Here is a 16442-nt window from a genome sequence, read left to right as displayed (position 1 = left end):
AGAAAGAGCAAAATGACCACTGTGACTGGAGCCAGGGTAAGGATGGGAAGAAAGGAAAAATGAAGCCTGAGCAGTGGTCATAAGCAACCTTGGGTGGGGCTTGTCAGAAATGATAAGGACTTTGGATTTCATTCTAGATCAGAAGAGAAGCCATAAGAGATTTTGAGCAATCTGACATATTCATAATGAATTGCTCTGACTTTGTGTGAGGAATGCAATACAGAGATTTTAGAGTGGAAGTAGGGATATCATGTAATTAGTCCAAGTGAGAGATGGGTTTCTTGGATGAAAGGGACAGTTTCCTAATATTAATTTCATCAGAGACTGGCCATAAAAATCCATTCTTCACCTTTTCTATACTGATGGTATTATAGTCAGGCATAGAGCTATCTCACTTCACCCTCTTTTCCAGGATCCCTTGCAGTTAAGTGTGGCCATGTGACTCAGTGGAATTGGAAAAAAAATGTGTGTCGCTTCCCGGCTGAGGTCTTCAGACAGTAAGCATGCCTTCTCTAGGCTCTTTTTGTCTTTCCCACAAAGCAGTTTTGAGCCCGCAGATGAGGGCAAAGTACTAAGAGATGGTAAAGAAATAAATTGGAAGGAACTGGGTTTCTGAATGACCACATGGAACAAAGTTGCCTGCCAACCTGTTATGCTGACTCTAGACTATAATGTGAGAAATAAACCCCTGAATTATTACTGGGTCTTCATTGGGTCTCTAGCTTTTACCCCTGCTAGTACATTTATTAAGTTACTTAACCTCTTTGAGTCTCATTTACCTCATCTTTAAAGTGGGAATAATTTTTTTTCAAATTTTAATTTAAATTCTAGTTAGTTAACATATAGTATAATATTGGTTTCAGGAATAGAATTTAGTGATTCATCACTTATATATAACACCCAGTGCTCAACACAAGAGCCCTCCTTAATATCCATCACCCATTTAGCCCATCCCCTGCCCACCTCCCCTCCAGCAACCCTCAGTTATTCTCTATAGTTAAGAATCTCTTAATGGTTTGCCTCCCTCTCTTTTTCCCCCTTCCCCTATATTCATCTGTTTTGTTTCTTAAATTTCACATACGAGTTAAATCATATGGTATTTTCTCTGGCTGATTTATTTTACTTAGCATAATACACTGTAGCTCCATGCACATTGTTGCAAGTGGCAAATGGCAAAATTTCATTTTCTCTGATGGCTAATATTCATACACACACACACACATACTATATCTTCTTGATCCATTCTTCAGTGGAAGAACATTTGGGCTCTCTCCATAGTTTGGCTACTGTTGATAATGCTGCTATGTACATTGGAGTGCATGTACTCCTTTGAATCTGTATTTATGTATCTTTTGGGTAAATACCTAGTAGTGCAATTGCTTGGTAATAGGGTAGTTCTATTTTTAACTGTTTGAGGAACCTCCATACTGTTCTCCAGAGTGGCTACACCAGTTTGCATTCCCATCGACAGTGTAAGAGTGTTCCCCTTTCTCTACATCCTCACCAATACCTATTGTTACCTGTGTTGTTAATTTTAACTATTTTGACAGGTGTTAGGTGGTATCTCATTGTGGTTTTGATTTGTATTTCCCTGATGATGCATGATATCAAGCATCTTTTCATATGTCTATTGACCATCTGGATGTCTTCTTTGGAAAAATGTCTATTTATGCCTTCTGCCCATTTCTTAACTGGATTATTTGTTTTTTGGGTGTTGAGTTTGATAAGCTCTTTATAGATTTTGGATACTAACCCTTTATCAGATATGTCATTTGCAGATATCTTCTCCCATCCCATAAGCTGCCTTTTAGTTTGTGCAGAAGTCTTTTATCTTGATGAAATCCCAATAGCTCATTTTTGCTTTTGTTTCTCTTGCCTTTGGGGATGTGTCTAGCAAGAAGTTGCTACCACCGAGGTCAAAGAGGTTGCTGCCTGTATTCTCCTCTAGGACTTTGATGGTTTCCTGTTTCACATTTAGATCTTTCATTCATTTTGAATTTATTTTTGTGTATGGTGTAAAAAAGTGGTCCAGTTTCATTCTTCTACATGTGGCTGTCTAGTTTTCCCAACACCTTTTGTTGAAGAGACTGTTTTTTCCCATTGGATATTCTTTCCTGCTTTGTCAAAGATTAGTTGACCATATAGTTGTGGGTCCATGTGAAGTAGGAATAATATTGATACATCCCTTGTAAGACTGTGGTGATAAATACATGAGATAATCCAAGTAAAGTACTTATGCAATGTCTTTCTCATGGTAATCTTTTAATAAATGTTTTCTACTAGAACTAATAATGAAGATAATTCCATCTTTGGGTTGATGGTTATCTGGCTAGCAAAGCAGATGGGGTTGGTGAACTAGTGAAAAGACCTATTGAAATAAACTTGCCATGAGTAAAACACTAGTATTTATATTTCTAAAAAGTTCTGCATATAGCTCTGTCCAAGGACCTTGGTTTGGATATACATACTTTATATTTGCTATGTATGTCATATAGCACCTGTTAATTAAATGCCTTAATGCTTTCCTTTGGAAGGAAGACCAGTATAGAATTCTTGATATTCATAAGTGCCAGAAAAAAAAAGGGAGGAATAATGGGTCAAGTTAATCATATTCAACGAAATGATTTTCCTGTGAATACTGATGCTAAGAAAAAAAAAAAGAATAACTCTGCATGAGAGACTTCCATTTTGGGCAAGATGGTCATCTACATTCTACAAAGACCCCTACTGTAAAACAATTAGATCCGGCATTAGACTTAAGTTTTTTGCATTTCTGGCCTTAGAAGATAAGGAAAATCTCCAGGCCCACAAATCCAACCCAAATAAATAAATTTGAGAGAAGTGAATTATGAGCAGACACACAAAGTGAGGCTGAATTAAATGCTAACATCAGCACTGAAACTAGACCAAATCTTGGGTCTGCATAGAGTGGGGCAGATAAAATTGAGACTCCTGGATTAAGCAGGAGATCCTAAAGGGAGTCAAATTTGTCCCAGGTTAATAGTATCTTTGGACCACTGGAAGAAACAAATGGAAATCATCTCTGGAAGAAAGCATGCCTCATTTAATGGCCTAGGATTTCTAGGTATAAAGATCAACCTAATATGAGCCAATGAATGAAGACCAACAAATAGACAAGAAAACATACTTTTATGAATGAAGAAACTGCAAAGACATTAGATACTACTACAGTTATCATATTCAAAACAGAAGAACTGTATGAAGTTTTTTTAAAAAGCTTTATGGAGATATAATTAACATACTGATCAACTTAACCACTTAATCCATTTAAAGTGTGAAATGTAATGATTTTTAGTATATTCGCAGATACATACAACCATCACCAGAGTCAATTTTAAAATATTTTCATCGCCTTAAAAAGAAACTCCATACCCTTTAGCTATCATCCCCATCTCCCATTTCCCTCCCCCCGCCCCAGCTCTAGCAATCACTAATCTACTTTCTATTTTTGTAGATTTCTCTATTCTGGACTTTAATATGAATGAAATCATATAGTATGTAGTGTGTGTGTGTGTGTGTGTGTGTGTGTGTGTGTGTGTGTGTGTGAGACTGCCTTCTTTCACACAGCATAATGTTTTTAAGATTCATCTATGTTATAGCATGTATTAACACTTTATTCCTTTTTATGGCTGAATAATATTCCATGCATTTCACTATATGAATATACCATATTTTGTTTATCCATTTGCCCATTGATAGACTTTTGAGTTGTTTCCATCTTTTGGGCTATTGTAAATAGTGCTGCTATAAACATTCATTTATAAATTTCTGTGTGGACATAAGTTTTCATTTTTCTTGGTATTTACCTAGAGGTAGAATTGCTGGGTCATATGGTAAATCTATGTTTAATCATTTGAGGAACTGCTAGGCTGTTTTCCAAAGTGGCTGCACTATTTTACATTCCCACCAGCAGGTGTACGAAGGTACTGATTTCTTCACATCCTTGCCAACACTTATCTGACTGATTCTAGCCATCTTAAGGAATGAAGTGGTATTTCATTATGGTTTTGATTTGCATGTCCCAAATGCTGTCAAGAATCTCTTCGTGGACTTATTTGTCATCTGCATATTTTTTTGAGAAATGCCTATTTAGATCTATTATGGACTAAATGTGTGTCCCTGCCTAATTTCATATGTTAGAGTCCTAACCCTCATTGTAATGGCATTTGGAGCCAGGGCCTTTGGGAGGTAACTAGGTTTAGATAAGGTCATGGGGGGCGGGGCAGGTGGGATCCTATGATGGGATTAGTGTTCTTATTAAAAGAGGAAGAAAGTCTAGCTTTCTCTCTGAGGACAAAGTGAGAAGGCTGCTGTCTGTAGGCTAAGGAAGAGGGCCTACATCAGGAACTCAATCTGGTATCACCTTGATCTTGGACTTTTCAGCCTCCAGAAACGTGAGAAATAAATATCTGTTGTTTAAACTACACAGTCCATGATATTTTTTCATGGCAGCTTGAGATGACTAATACAAGATCTTTTGTCCATTTTTAATTGGGATATTTATCTTTTTATTATTGAGTTGTTAAGAGTTCTTTATATATTCCAGACCCATATCCCTTTTGAGATATATGAATGCCACTATTTTCTCCCATTATATGGGTTATCTTTTACTTTCTTGATGCTGTCCTTTGAAGCACAAAAATTTCTAATTTTGATGAAGTCCAACATATGTATTTCTTTGAATGCTTGTGCTTTTGGTATCAAATTTAAGAATCCTTTGGCAAATCCAAAGTCATGAAGATTTACCTTTATGTTTTCTTCTAAGGGTTTTAGTTTTTGTTCCTTTTTAAGTTGAAGTATAGTTGACATACAATGTTATATTAGTTTCAGGTGTACAATGTAGTGATTCAACTGTTCTATATATTATGCTATGCTCGCTACGGTAAGTGTAGTTACCATCTGTCACCGTACAACATTATTATATGATCAAAGACATTCCCTATGCTCTACTTTTAATTCTGTAACTTATTTATTTTATAACTAGAAACTTGTACCTCTTAATCCTCTTCACCTGTTTCAACTATACCCCCAACCTCCTCCCCTCTGTCAACCACCAGTTTGCTATCTGTATTTTTGGTTTCTTGTGTGTCCATTTGTGTTGTTTTTTAGGTTTCACATATAAGGGAAATCATATAGTATTTGTTTTTCACCATTGGACTTATTTCACTTAGCATAATACCCTCTAGGTTCATCCATGTTATCGCAAATGGCAAGATCTCATTCATTTTTTATAGCTGAGAGATATTCAAACACTAATTTGAAAACAGATACTCACTCTTATATTGCAGCATTTTTAACAATAGCTAAGTAATAGAAGCAACCTAAGTCCATTAATAGATAATGAATAAAGAAAATGCAGTACACACACACACACATATATTCTTATTTTTTAAAAACCGGGGAAAATTGATACACAATGTTACTTTAGTTTCAGATGTAAACATAGTGATTTGACAAGTATATATGTTACGTTCACCAGAAGTTTAGCTACCATCTGTTATCAGACAATGCTATTTCAACACCATTGAGTGTATTCCTTATACTGTAACTTTTATTCCTGTGACTTATTTATTCCATGACTGGAAGCCTGTATTTCCAACCCCCTTTATCAGATGTGGGTCTCAATCTTAAGACCCTGAGATCATGACCTGAGCTGAAACCAAGAGTTGGATGCTTAGCTGACTGTACCTCATATAGTATTTCTATCTTTAATTATTTGAGGACCTCCATACTGTTTTCCACAGTGGAAATACACCAGTTTGCATTCTCATCAATAGCGCACAAGGGTGCCATTTTCTTCACATCCTTACCAACACTTGTTATTTCTTGTCTTTTTGATTCTAGCCATTCTGACAGGTATAAGTTTATATCTCATTTTGGTTTTGATTTGTGTTTCCCTGATGCTTAATGATGTTGATGTATGTTTTTATGTGTCGGCCATCTGTATGTCTTCTTTGGAAAAATGTTTATTCAGGTCCTCTGCCCATTTGTTTAATTAGATTATTTGTGGGGTTTCTTTGTGAGATATATAGATTCTTTATATGTTTTGGTTATTAATTCCTTATTGGATATGTAATTTGCAAATATATTCTCCCATTCAGTAGATTGCCTTTTAATTTTTTAAAAAATATTTTATTTATTTATTTGACAGAGAGAGAACACAGCAAGAGAGGGAACACAAGCTGGAGGAGTGGGAGAGGGAGAAGCAGGCTTCCCGCTGAGCAGGGAGCCTGATGGGGGACTCGATCTCAGGACCTTGGGATCAGGACGTGAGCCGAAGGCAGATGCTTAATGACTGAGCCACCCAGGCACCCCAGCCTTTTAATTTTGTTGATTTTCCTTTACTGTGCAAAAGCTTTTTATTTTAATGTAGTCCCAATATCTATTTTTGCTTTTGTTTCCCTTGCTTTAGGAGACATATCTAGAAAAATGTGGCTACAGCTGATGTCAAGGAGATTGCTGCCTATGTTATTTTCTATTTTTGTTAGAATGACATAACCATGTTATGTTTTATGGTTTCAGGTCTCACATTTAGGTCATTAATCCATTTGGAGTTTATGTTTATGTATGATGTAAGAAAGTGGTCCAGTTCCATTCTTTTGCATGTAGCTATCCAGTTTTCATAGCATCATTTATTTGAAGAGAGAGTCTTTTCCCCCATTGTATAGTCTTATTTCCTTTGTCATAGATTGACCATATAGGTGTGGGTGCCAATACCACACTGTTTGATTACTATAGCTTTGTAGTATATCTTAAAATCTGGAATTGTGATACTGCCAGCTTTGTTCTTTCTCAAGATTGCTTTGACTATTCGGGGTCTTTTGTGGTTCCATACAAATTTTAGTAATATTTGTTCTAGTTCTGGGAAAAGTGCTGTTGGTATTTTGATAGGGACTGCATTGAATATGTAGATGGCTTTGGGTAGTATGAACATTTTAACAATATTCTTTTACTCCATGAGCATGGTATATCCTTTTGTTTGTGTCACTTCAATTTCTTTCATCAATGTTTTATAGTTCTCAGAGTACAAGCCTTTCATTTCACTTCCTTAGTTAAATTTATTCCTGGGTATCTTATTGTTTTTGATGCAATTATAAATGGAATTGTTTTCTTAATTTCTCTTTCTGCTATTTTGTTATTAGTGTATAAAATCACAACCAATTTCTGTGAATTAATTTTGCATCCTGCAACTTGACAGAATTCATCTATTGCTTTGAATAGTTCTTTGATGGAATCTTTAGGGTTTTCTATGTATAGTATTATGTCCTCTACAAAGAGTGACAGTTTTACTTCTTCCTTACCAATCTTTGTCCCTTCTATTTCTTCTTCTTGTCTGATTGAAATGGTTAGGACTTCCAGTACTATTGGAAGTTGGAGAAAGTGATGAGAATGGATATCCTTGTCTTGTTCCTGATCTTAACGGAAAAGCTTTCAATTTTTCACCTTTGAGTATGATGTTAGCTGTGGGTTTGTCATAAATAGCCTTTATTATGTGTTGAGGTAGGTGTCCTCTAAACCCACTTTGTTGAGAGTTTTTATCATGAATAAATGTTGAATTTTGTCAAATGCTTTTTTGGCAACTATTGAGACTATCATAATTTTATACTTGGTTTTCTTGATTTATTTTTCACACTGATTTGTTTGTGAATATTGAACTATCCTTGAGTCTCTGGGATAAATCCCACTTCATTGCATGTATAATCCTTTTAATGTATTGCTGAATGCAGTTTGGTAATATTATGTTAAGGATTTTTACATTTATGTTCATCATGGATATTGGCCTATAGTTTTCTTTTTTTTTTTTTTTTTGTAGTGTCTTTGTCTGGTTTTGATATTAGGGTAATGCTGGCATCATAGAATGTAGTTGGAAACTTTCCTTCCCTCTTTTTTCCTCCAAATTTTAATTTAAATTCTAGCTAGTTAACATACACTGTAATATTAGTTTCAGGTGTAGAATTTAGTGATTCATCACTTACATGCAATACCCAGGGCCCACAACAAGTGTCCTCCTTAGTACACATCCCTTCTATTTTTTGGAATAGTTTAACAAGAAAAAATATTTGGTAGAAGACATTTGTGAGTCCATCTGGTCCTGGAATTTTATTTTTTTGGTAGTTTTTTGATTACTGATTTAATTTAGTTACCAAAAAAAAGTCTTCAGATCTTCTATTTCTTTGTAACTCAATTTTAGAAGACTATAGGTTTCTGGAAATTTATCCATTTCTTCTATGTTTTCCAATGTGTTGACATATAATTTTTCACAATATTCTCTTATAATCTTTTGTGTCTTTGTGTCTTTGTAGTGTCAGTCATTATTTCTCCCTGTTCATTTTTTATAGTACTTATTTGTGTCCTCTCTCTTTTTTCTTGATGAATCTGACCAAAGGTTTATCAATTTGTTTATCTTTTCAGAGAATCAGATCCTAGTTTCATTGATCTTCTCTATTGAATTTTTAGTGTCTGTCATTTGTTTCTGCTCTAATCTTCATTATTCTGTCCTTTTACTCACGCTGGGCTTCGTTTCTCTTTTTCTAGTTACTTTAAGTGTGAAGTTAGATTGTTTATTTGAGCCTTTTCTTGTTTTTTGAGTTAGACCAATATCACTATAAATTTCCCTGTCAGAACTACTTTTGCCATATCCAACAGATTTTGGACCACTGTATTTCATTTTCATTTGTCTCCAGGTACTTTTTAAATTTATTGATTTATTTCTTGACCCATTGGTTGGTTAGTAGTATGTTGTTTAGCCTCCATGTGTTTGTGTGTTTTCCAATTTTTTTCTTGGTACAGATTTCTAGTTTCATTTTCATTCATATCACTCAACCATTGTGGTTGGAAAAGATGCGATACTATTTTAATCCTCTTCAACATATTGAGACTTTTTTTGCAGCCTAATGTGATCTATCCTGGAGAATTTTCCATGTGTACTTGAAAAGAATGTGTATTCTGTTTTTGAATGAACTATTCTGTATGTATCTGTTAAGTCCATCTGGTCTGTCCTGTTGTTCAAAGACAGTTTCCTTATTGATAATCTGCCTAGATAATCTATCCATTGATGTAAATGGAGTGTTAAAGTCCCTTACTATTATTGTTTTACTGTCAGTTTCTCCCTTTATATCTCTTAATATTTGCTTTATGTATTTAGGTGCTCCCATGTTGGGTGCATAGATACTTACAATTATTACAATTATAATATTTACAAACTTCTTTTCACATTGATCCCTTTATCATTATGTATTGCCCTTCTTTGTCTCGTTACAGTTTTTGTTTTAAAGTGTATGTTTTCTGATATATATATATATATATATAACTACTGTGGTTTTTCCTTTTCTTTTTACTTCCATTTGCATGGGATACTTTTTCTTTGCTTTCACTTTCAGTCTGTATTTGTCTTTAAATCTGAAGTGAGTCTCTTGTTGGCAGCATGTTGATGGGTCTTTATTTTTAATCTCTTCTGCCACTATGTCTTTTGATGGAGCATTTAGACCACTTATGTTTAAAGTCATTATTGATAGGTATGTACTTATTGTCATTTTGTTAGTTGTTTTCTGGTTATTTTGTAGTGCTTTTCTGTTTCTTTCTTCCTTTCTTACTCTGTTTCTTTGTGATCAATTACTTTCTGTAGTGTTATTTTTGGTTTTCTTTTTCTATATTATTTGCATATCTATTATAGGTTTTGGGTTTGTGGTTGCCCTGAGATTTATATATAACCTCCTTTATGGGAATGGGAGAAGATATTTGCAAATGACATATCTGATAAAGGGCTGGTATCCAAGATCTCTAAAGAACTTATCAAACTCAACACCCAAAAAACAAATAATCCAGTTAAGAAATGGGCAGAAGGCATGAATAGACATTTTTCCAAAGAAGACATCCAGATGGCCAACAGACACATGAAAAGATGCTCAATATCACATATCATCGGGAAATACAAATCAAAACCATGATGAGATACTACCTCACACCTGTCAAAATGGCTAAAATTAACAACACAGGTAATAACATGTTGTTGAGGATTCAGAGAAAGGGGAACCCTCTTACACTGTTGGTGGGAATGCAAGCTGGTACAGACACTTTGGAAAATAGTATGGAGGTTCCTCAAGAAGTTAAAAATAGAGCTACCCTATGACCCAGCAATTGCACTATGGGTATTTACCCAAAGATACAGATGTAGGGAAAAGAAGGGGCACATGCACCCTAATATTCATAGCAGCAATGTCCACAATAGCCAAACTGTGGAAGGAGTCAAGATGTCCTTCAACAGATGAATGGATAAAGAAGATGTGGTTCATATATACAATGTAATATTACTCAGCCATCAGAAAGGATGAATACCTACCATTTACATCGACATGGATGGAACTGGAAGGTATTATGCTAAGTGAAATAAGTCAATCAGAGAAAGACAATTATCGTATAGTTTCACTCATAGGTGGAACATGAGAAATAGTATGGGGAGGACCATAGAGGAAGGGAGGGAAATCCGAAGGGAGAGAAATCAGAGAGGGAGAAAAAACCATGAGACTCTTGACTCTGGGAAACAAACTGAGCATCATGGAAGGAAAGGTGGGTGGGGGGATGGGGTAACTGGATTATGGACATTAAGGAGGGCACATGATGTGATGAGCACTTGGTGTTATTCACAACTAGTGAATCATTGAACACTACATCAAAAATTAATGATGTACTCTATGTTGGCTAATTAAATTCAAATTTAAAAATATATAAAAAATAAAATTCTTTTTATCTTTAATCTTTGATATTTTAATTATTATGTGTCATGGTGTGAACTTCCTTTGGTTTTTCTTGCTTGGAACTTTGTGCTTCCTCAACTTGGATATCTAATTCCTTCCATAGGTTAGGGAAGTTTTCAGCTTATTTCCTTAAATAAGTTTTCTTCCTCCCTCTCTCTCTCATCCTTTGAGATCCTGATAATCCAAATGTTTTGGGGCTTGATGTTGTCCAAGATATCCCTTAATCTATCTTCATTTATTAAAATTCTTTTTATTTTTGCTGTTCAGCCTGAGTACTTTCCATTATCCTGTCTTCCAAATTGGTGATCTGTTCTTCTGCATCTTTTAATCTATTGATTCCCTGTAATGTATTTATTTTAATTATTGTATTCTTCAACTCTGATTAGTTCTTTTTAATATTTTCTTTTTCTTTTTCTTTCTTTCATTCATTCATTTAAATTCAATTAGCCAACATATAGTACATCATTAACTTCAGACGTAAAGTTCAATAATTCATCAGTTGCATATAATACTCAGTGTTCATTACATCATGTGCCCTCCTTAATGCCCATCACCCAATTGCCGCATCCCCCCACTCATCCCCCCTCCAGCAACCCTCAGTTTGTTTCCCATAGTTTAGAGTCAAGTCAACCAGAGAAAGACAATTATCATATGGTATCACTCATATGTGGAATATAAGAAACAGCTCAGAGGATCATAGGGGAGGAAGGGAAAACTGAATGGAAAGTCATCAGAGAGGGAGAAAAACCATGAGAGACTCTTAGTCCTTTCTAATATTTTCTATTTCTTTGTTGAAGGCCTCTCTGATTTTTTTTCACTCTTCTTCCAGTGTGATGAGCATGTTTATGATCATTATTTTAAACTATTTATCAGGCATATTGTTTGTCCTCATTTCTTCTTTTTCTGGAGGTTCTGTCTTGATCTTTCTTTTGGAGCATATTCTTCTGTCACCCCATTTGTTTGATTTTCTGTGTGTGTGTGTGTGTGTGTGTGTGTGTGTGTTTATGAATTAGATGGAACAGCTACTTCTCTTAAACTGGAAAAATGGTCTGGTGTATGTTCATCCCCTGTGTAGACTGTGTTTGGTGGCCTTTGCTGGTTGGGTGGAGCTGTAGTTGGTTTGGGTTGGGGGTCACCGGGCATTCTGTGCTGGCACTGCCCTGGTGGGATGGCTGGAGCTGAATGGGCATGGGTTAGGCTGTCTTGGGGCTCTTCATACAGAGGGTTCCCTGGCAGTACAGCTGAAGCTGCCGTGGGCACAAGCTGAGGGGTCGCAGGGTGATTGATCTGCACAGTAGGCACACTGCTGGGACAGTTAGAACCAAAATGGACACAGGCTAGTGTTATTCCTGTGCTTTTTGCATAGAGACCATATGACAGGACAGCTAAAGCTGAAGTTGGTGAGGCCGGTGGGGCCCTGAGGTGCTATGTACAGAAAGCACCCTGGCAGGACAGGTGAAGTTGAAGTAAGTGCAAGCTGGGGGTTCCCAGGGCTCCCTGCATAGAGGGTGCCCTGGTAGGACATCTGAAGCTGAAGTGGATGTTCTACTTGGTGTTCCAAGGCTCTCTGCACAGTAGGTGCCCTGGTAAAGTTGCTAGAGCTGAGGTGAAGTGTCAGCCAGGCAGTCCAGGGGCTCTCCATGAAGTAGGCAGCTAAAGTTGAAGTGGGCATAGGCAAGGAGGGTCTCAAGAATATGCAGAGAGGACACCCTAACAGGACAGCTGAAACTAAAGTGTGTGCAATGTGTCCTGAGGTAGTCCTGGTGGGGCAACAGGAGCTGAGGCCAGCACAGCCTGGGGGAATTCCAGGGTGTTTCATGCAATGGGTGCCCTGGCATAAAAGCTAAAGCTGATGAGGCAGAAGGGGTCCTGGGACTCTATGTGTAGAAGGCATCTTGACAGGACAGCTAAAGATGAGGTGGGTACAAGATGGGGAGTCCTGGAGCTCTTCACACAGAGGGCCCTCTGGCAGAACAGCTAAAGCCAAAGTGAGTGCAGCACAGGGGATGCAAGTCAGGGTGTCTTTGGCTTCCCTGGGGTGCTGAGAACAGGGGGTGCCCTGTTAGGATGACTGGAGCCAAGGCCCGTGCTGGCCAGTGTGTCCTGGGGGGATTTGCTCAGAGGGTGTCTTGGCCAAGTGGCCCACATTCTGGGCCAGAATTTTCTGGGGTGCTCCAGCCGGGGACACACTGGTGAGGTGGCTGGAGCTGAAGCAGGTGCCAGCCAGGAGAACCTGGAGCATTCTGTGCCAGGGGTGCCCTAGCAATCTGTATGAAGCCAGAGTGGTGTAGGACTGGAGTGTTCCAGGGTTCTCTGCATCTGTGTTGTCTTTGCGTGACAGCTGAAGCTGTAGTGAGCACTGACCAGGGGTGTCCTGTTGTGTACCAGGAGCTACCTTGGTGGGATGGTTGGAGTTGGTGTGGTGTGAAGTGGCAAGCCAGCACCCTGACAGTACACCCATTCATGTTATCAAGGCAGAGAGGGAGTGTAAACTGTGACAAGTTCCAATGGCTCCATTTGGCAGAGTTCTAGGGTTGCTATTTTATATACTAGTTGCTATTTTAAACCATAGCTATTTTTCTGTGTCCCAGAGCATCTGGGGCTGTTGTGGACTAGGGACCCAGTGCTCCCGATGTGGCAGGCTGGCTATGACATCCAGACAGTGCTCCCATCTGCACTCTAGAGGTGGACAGGGTGTGTAAACTATAGCATTCAACATCCCCATTAACACAGAGAAAGTTCTAGCAGCTCCCCTGCAGTTTGTCAGGGTTCTAAGGTTGAATCTTTTATGTAATAGTTGATCTTTTAAACTGTGGCTATTTGTTTTCCATGAAATGATGAATCTACTCTTGGTCCCTCTGTACTCTCCCTTCCCTCTACAGTTTGCAGCATTGAGGTAGGGGTTCCCTTTGCTACTGTGCTTTCCTCTCTCTTGCCATTCCCTCTATCTTTTATTGTACAGAAGCTGTTCAGTCAGCCCTCGGTTTTTCTTTCTTTCTTTCTTTTTTTTTAAGGATTTTATTTATTTATTTGACAGGGAGAGAGAGACAGTGAGAGAGGGAACACAAGCAGGAAGAGTAGGAGAGGGAGAAGCGGGCTTCCCACGGAGCAGGGAGCCTGATGTAGGGCTCGATCCCAGGACCCTGGGATCATGACCTGAGCCGAAGGCAGACGCTTAACAACTGAACCACCCAGGCGCCCCAGCCCTCAGTTTTTCTTAAGGAGGAATTGCTTTATAATTAGGGATAGATTTGGTATGTCTGTGGAGGTGAATTCAGAGTCTTCCTACATTGCCATCTTGGACTGGATCTTCTCCATTTTTAATTTTCTGAGAAACCTTCATACTGTTTTCCACAGTGATTGCATCAATTTACATTCCCATCAATAGTGTACAAGAGTTCCTTTTTCTCCACATTCATGCCAACACTGGTTATTTATTGTCTTTTTGATATTAGTCATTCTGACTGGTATAAGATGATGTCTCATTGTGGTTTTGATTTGCATTTTCCTGATGATGAATGGTGTTGAGCATCTTTTCATGTGTCTGTTGGCCATCTGGATGTCTTCTTTGGAAAAATGTCTATTCAGGTCTTCTGCCCATTTAAAAATCAGATTATTTGCTTTTTTGGTGCTGAGTTGTATAAGTTCTTTATGTATTTTGGAGGTTAACTCCTTTGGATATATCATTTGCAAATATCTTTTCCCATTCTGTAGGTTGTATTTTCATTTTGTTTATGGTTTTCTTTGCTGTGCAAAAGATTTTTATTTTGGTATAGTCCCAATAGTTTGTTTTTGCTTTTGTTTTGTTTGCCTGAGGAGATATATCTAGAAAAATGTTGTTAAGGCTGATGTTGGAGAGGTTACTACCTGTGTTGTTTTCTAGGAGTTTTATGGTTTCATGTCTAATATTTAGTTCTTTAATCCATTTGGAGTTTATTTTTGTATGTGTATGGTGTAATAAAGCGGTCCAGTTTCATTCTTTTGCCTGTAGCTGTCCAGTTTTCTCAACACAATTTATTGAGGAGACTGTCTTTTCCCTACAGTATATTCTTGCCTCCTTTGTCATAGATTAATTGACCATAGAAGCTTGGGTTTATTTCTGGGCTCTCTCTTCTGTTCCACTGATCTATGTGTCTATTTTTGTGCCAATACCATACTGTCTTGATGATTACAGCTTTTTTTTAGAACAGTGTTTTCTTCAGACACGTTCTGATATTCAAATTCACTTTATAACACAATTATAGATTAACCTTTTAATTACATTTTTCCTAAAAAACTGTGAGATTTCCATTTCTTCTGGAGATATCTTCACCACTGTGTTGTTCAGTTCCACAGGTTAAGCTTTCTTCATTATTATTAAGAACTTCATACATGTTAGAGAGGTTGCCATTCCTTGCTTTTTCATCTTTTCAAAAAGACACAAGGAGAATAAAGCTGACATCTTTAAAGGCATGCAACAAGAATATTCCCACAATGATTGTAAAGAAGCCACTCAAAGTACCAATGACATCATCAACGGACATATCTTGCCACTCCTTCAAAAGAATAGCTGAACAAGTTAAAAACACTGTTGTAAAGAATACATAATATATTGGGAGTCACAATGGAAGGGTTGACTATATCCAGGGCCCTGTTTAGGTAATTAATCTGTGTGTTCACACAGACTATAAGGCTCAGCAGAAGGATCCAGGCCAGGGGATGTCACAGCACAGTTTTTCCAGCAAACAGCTCTTTGATAGCAATGTCCAGGCCCTTAACACAGGAGGCTGAAAACACTCTGATTACAAAGCAGATTGTTATGTACACAAGAATGTTTGTCTGTCCATGGTGAGGTCCCACAACGAAGATTAAAATCAATGACATAATGATCACAAAACTTGGATCTCCCAGCTTGTGAGACATTTCACTTAAAGTCTCTATCTCCTCTTCTTTTGGAGCATGAATGACCGTAACTGTAGAATACTTGCAAACATCCAGTTTTTCCCATGAGGACTGAGGCTTTCACTCAGCAAGCATGATGAAAGAATGGCACTTACTAGGACGCTGAGAGCTTCTAACGGAGTCACTAGGGTGGTTGGTGCAAAGGCATATGCAGCAAAGTTGGCTGCCTCACCTGCTCCCATTGATAGCAATTCAGCCCACCAAAACCATTCTTTTTTTTTTTTTTAATTTAATTTTATTATGTTATGTTAGTCACCATACAGTACATCATTAGTTTTTGATGTAGTGATCCACACTTCATTGTATTCCTATAACACCTATTCTTTAAGATATGCATGGCCACCTTGACCTGTTCTCATGGAGCCTTTTCTGGCAAGTCACAGAAGACCCTCTTTTTTTTTTCCCCCCAAAAATAAAACTCCTGCCAGTGAAAATGCTGGAGCTTATAGCCAATCCCAGACCAATATAAAAGTCATATTTTCCACACCCCTGGGTCATTTCGTTTGTTACTAAAGAAGTTCTTATGAGTCACACTGATCACAAAACAGAGAAACCACTGGTGCTGGAAGCAGGATCATGCAATCCTCAAATATGTAAGTTTAATACAGTCTCTTGTGAAAAAAAGGTTGGAAGTGGTTAGAGATGACTTATTCACTCTCATTTCCTTGTAATAATACTCTTTATTCTCATTTAAAGTTTTAAACCCTGGCAGAGTAGCTCCAGCCC

At 37.6% G+C, this 16442-nt stretch overlaps 1 pseudogene; it reads right to left on the bottom strand.

Moving 5' to 3' along the window:
- Positions 1-15043: 15043 nt before the first annotated feature.
- LOC113926510 lies at positions 15044-16214 on the bottom strand (annotated as a pseudogene).
- Between the last annotated feature and the right edge of the window lie 228 nt (positions 16215-16442).

This window comes from Zalophus californianus, chromosome 7 (assembly GCF_009762305.2).
Source record: "Zalophus californianus isolate mZalCal1 chromosome 7, mZalCal1.pri.v2, whole genome shotgun sequence".
Taxonomy (NCBI): domain Eukaryota; kingdom Metazoa; phylum Chordata; class Mammalia; order Carnivora; family Otariidae; genus Zalophus; species Zalophus californianus.
This window is presented reverse-complemented; position numbering and strand designations above follow the sequence as displayed.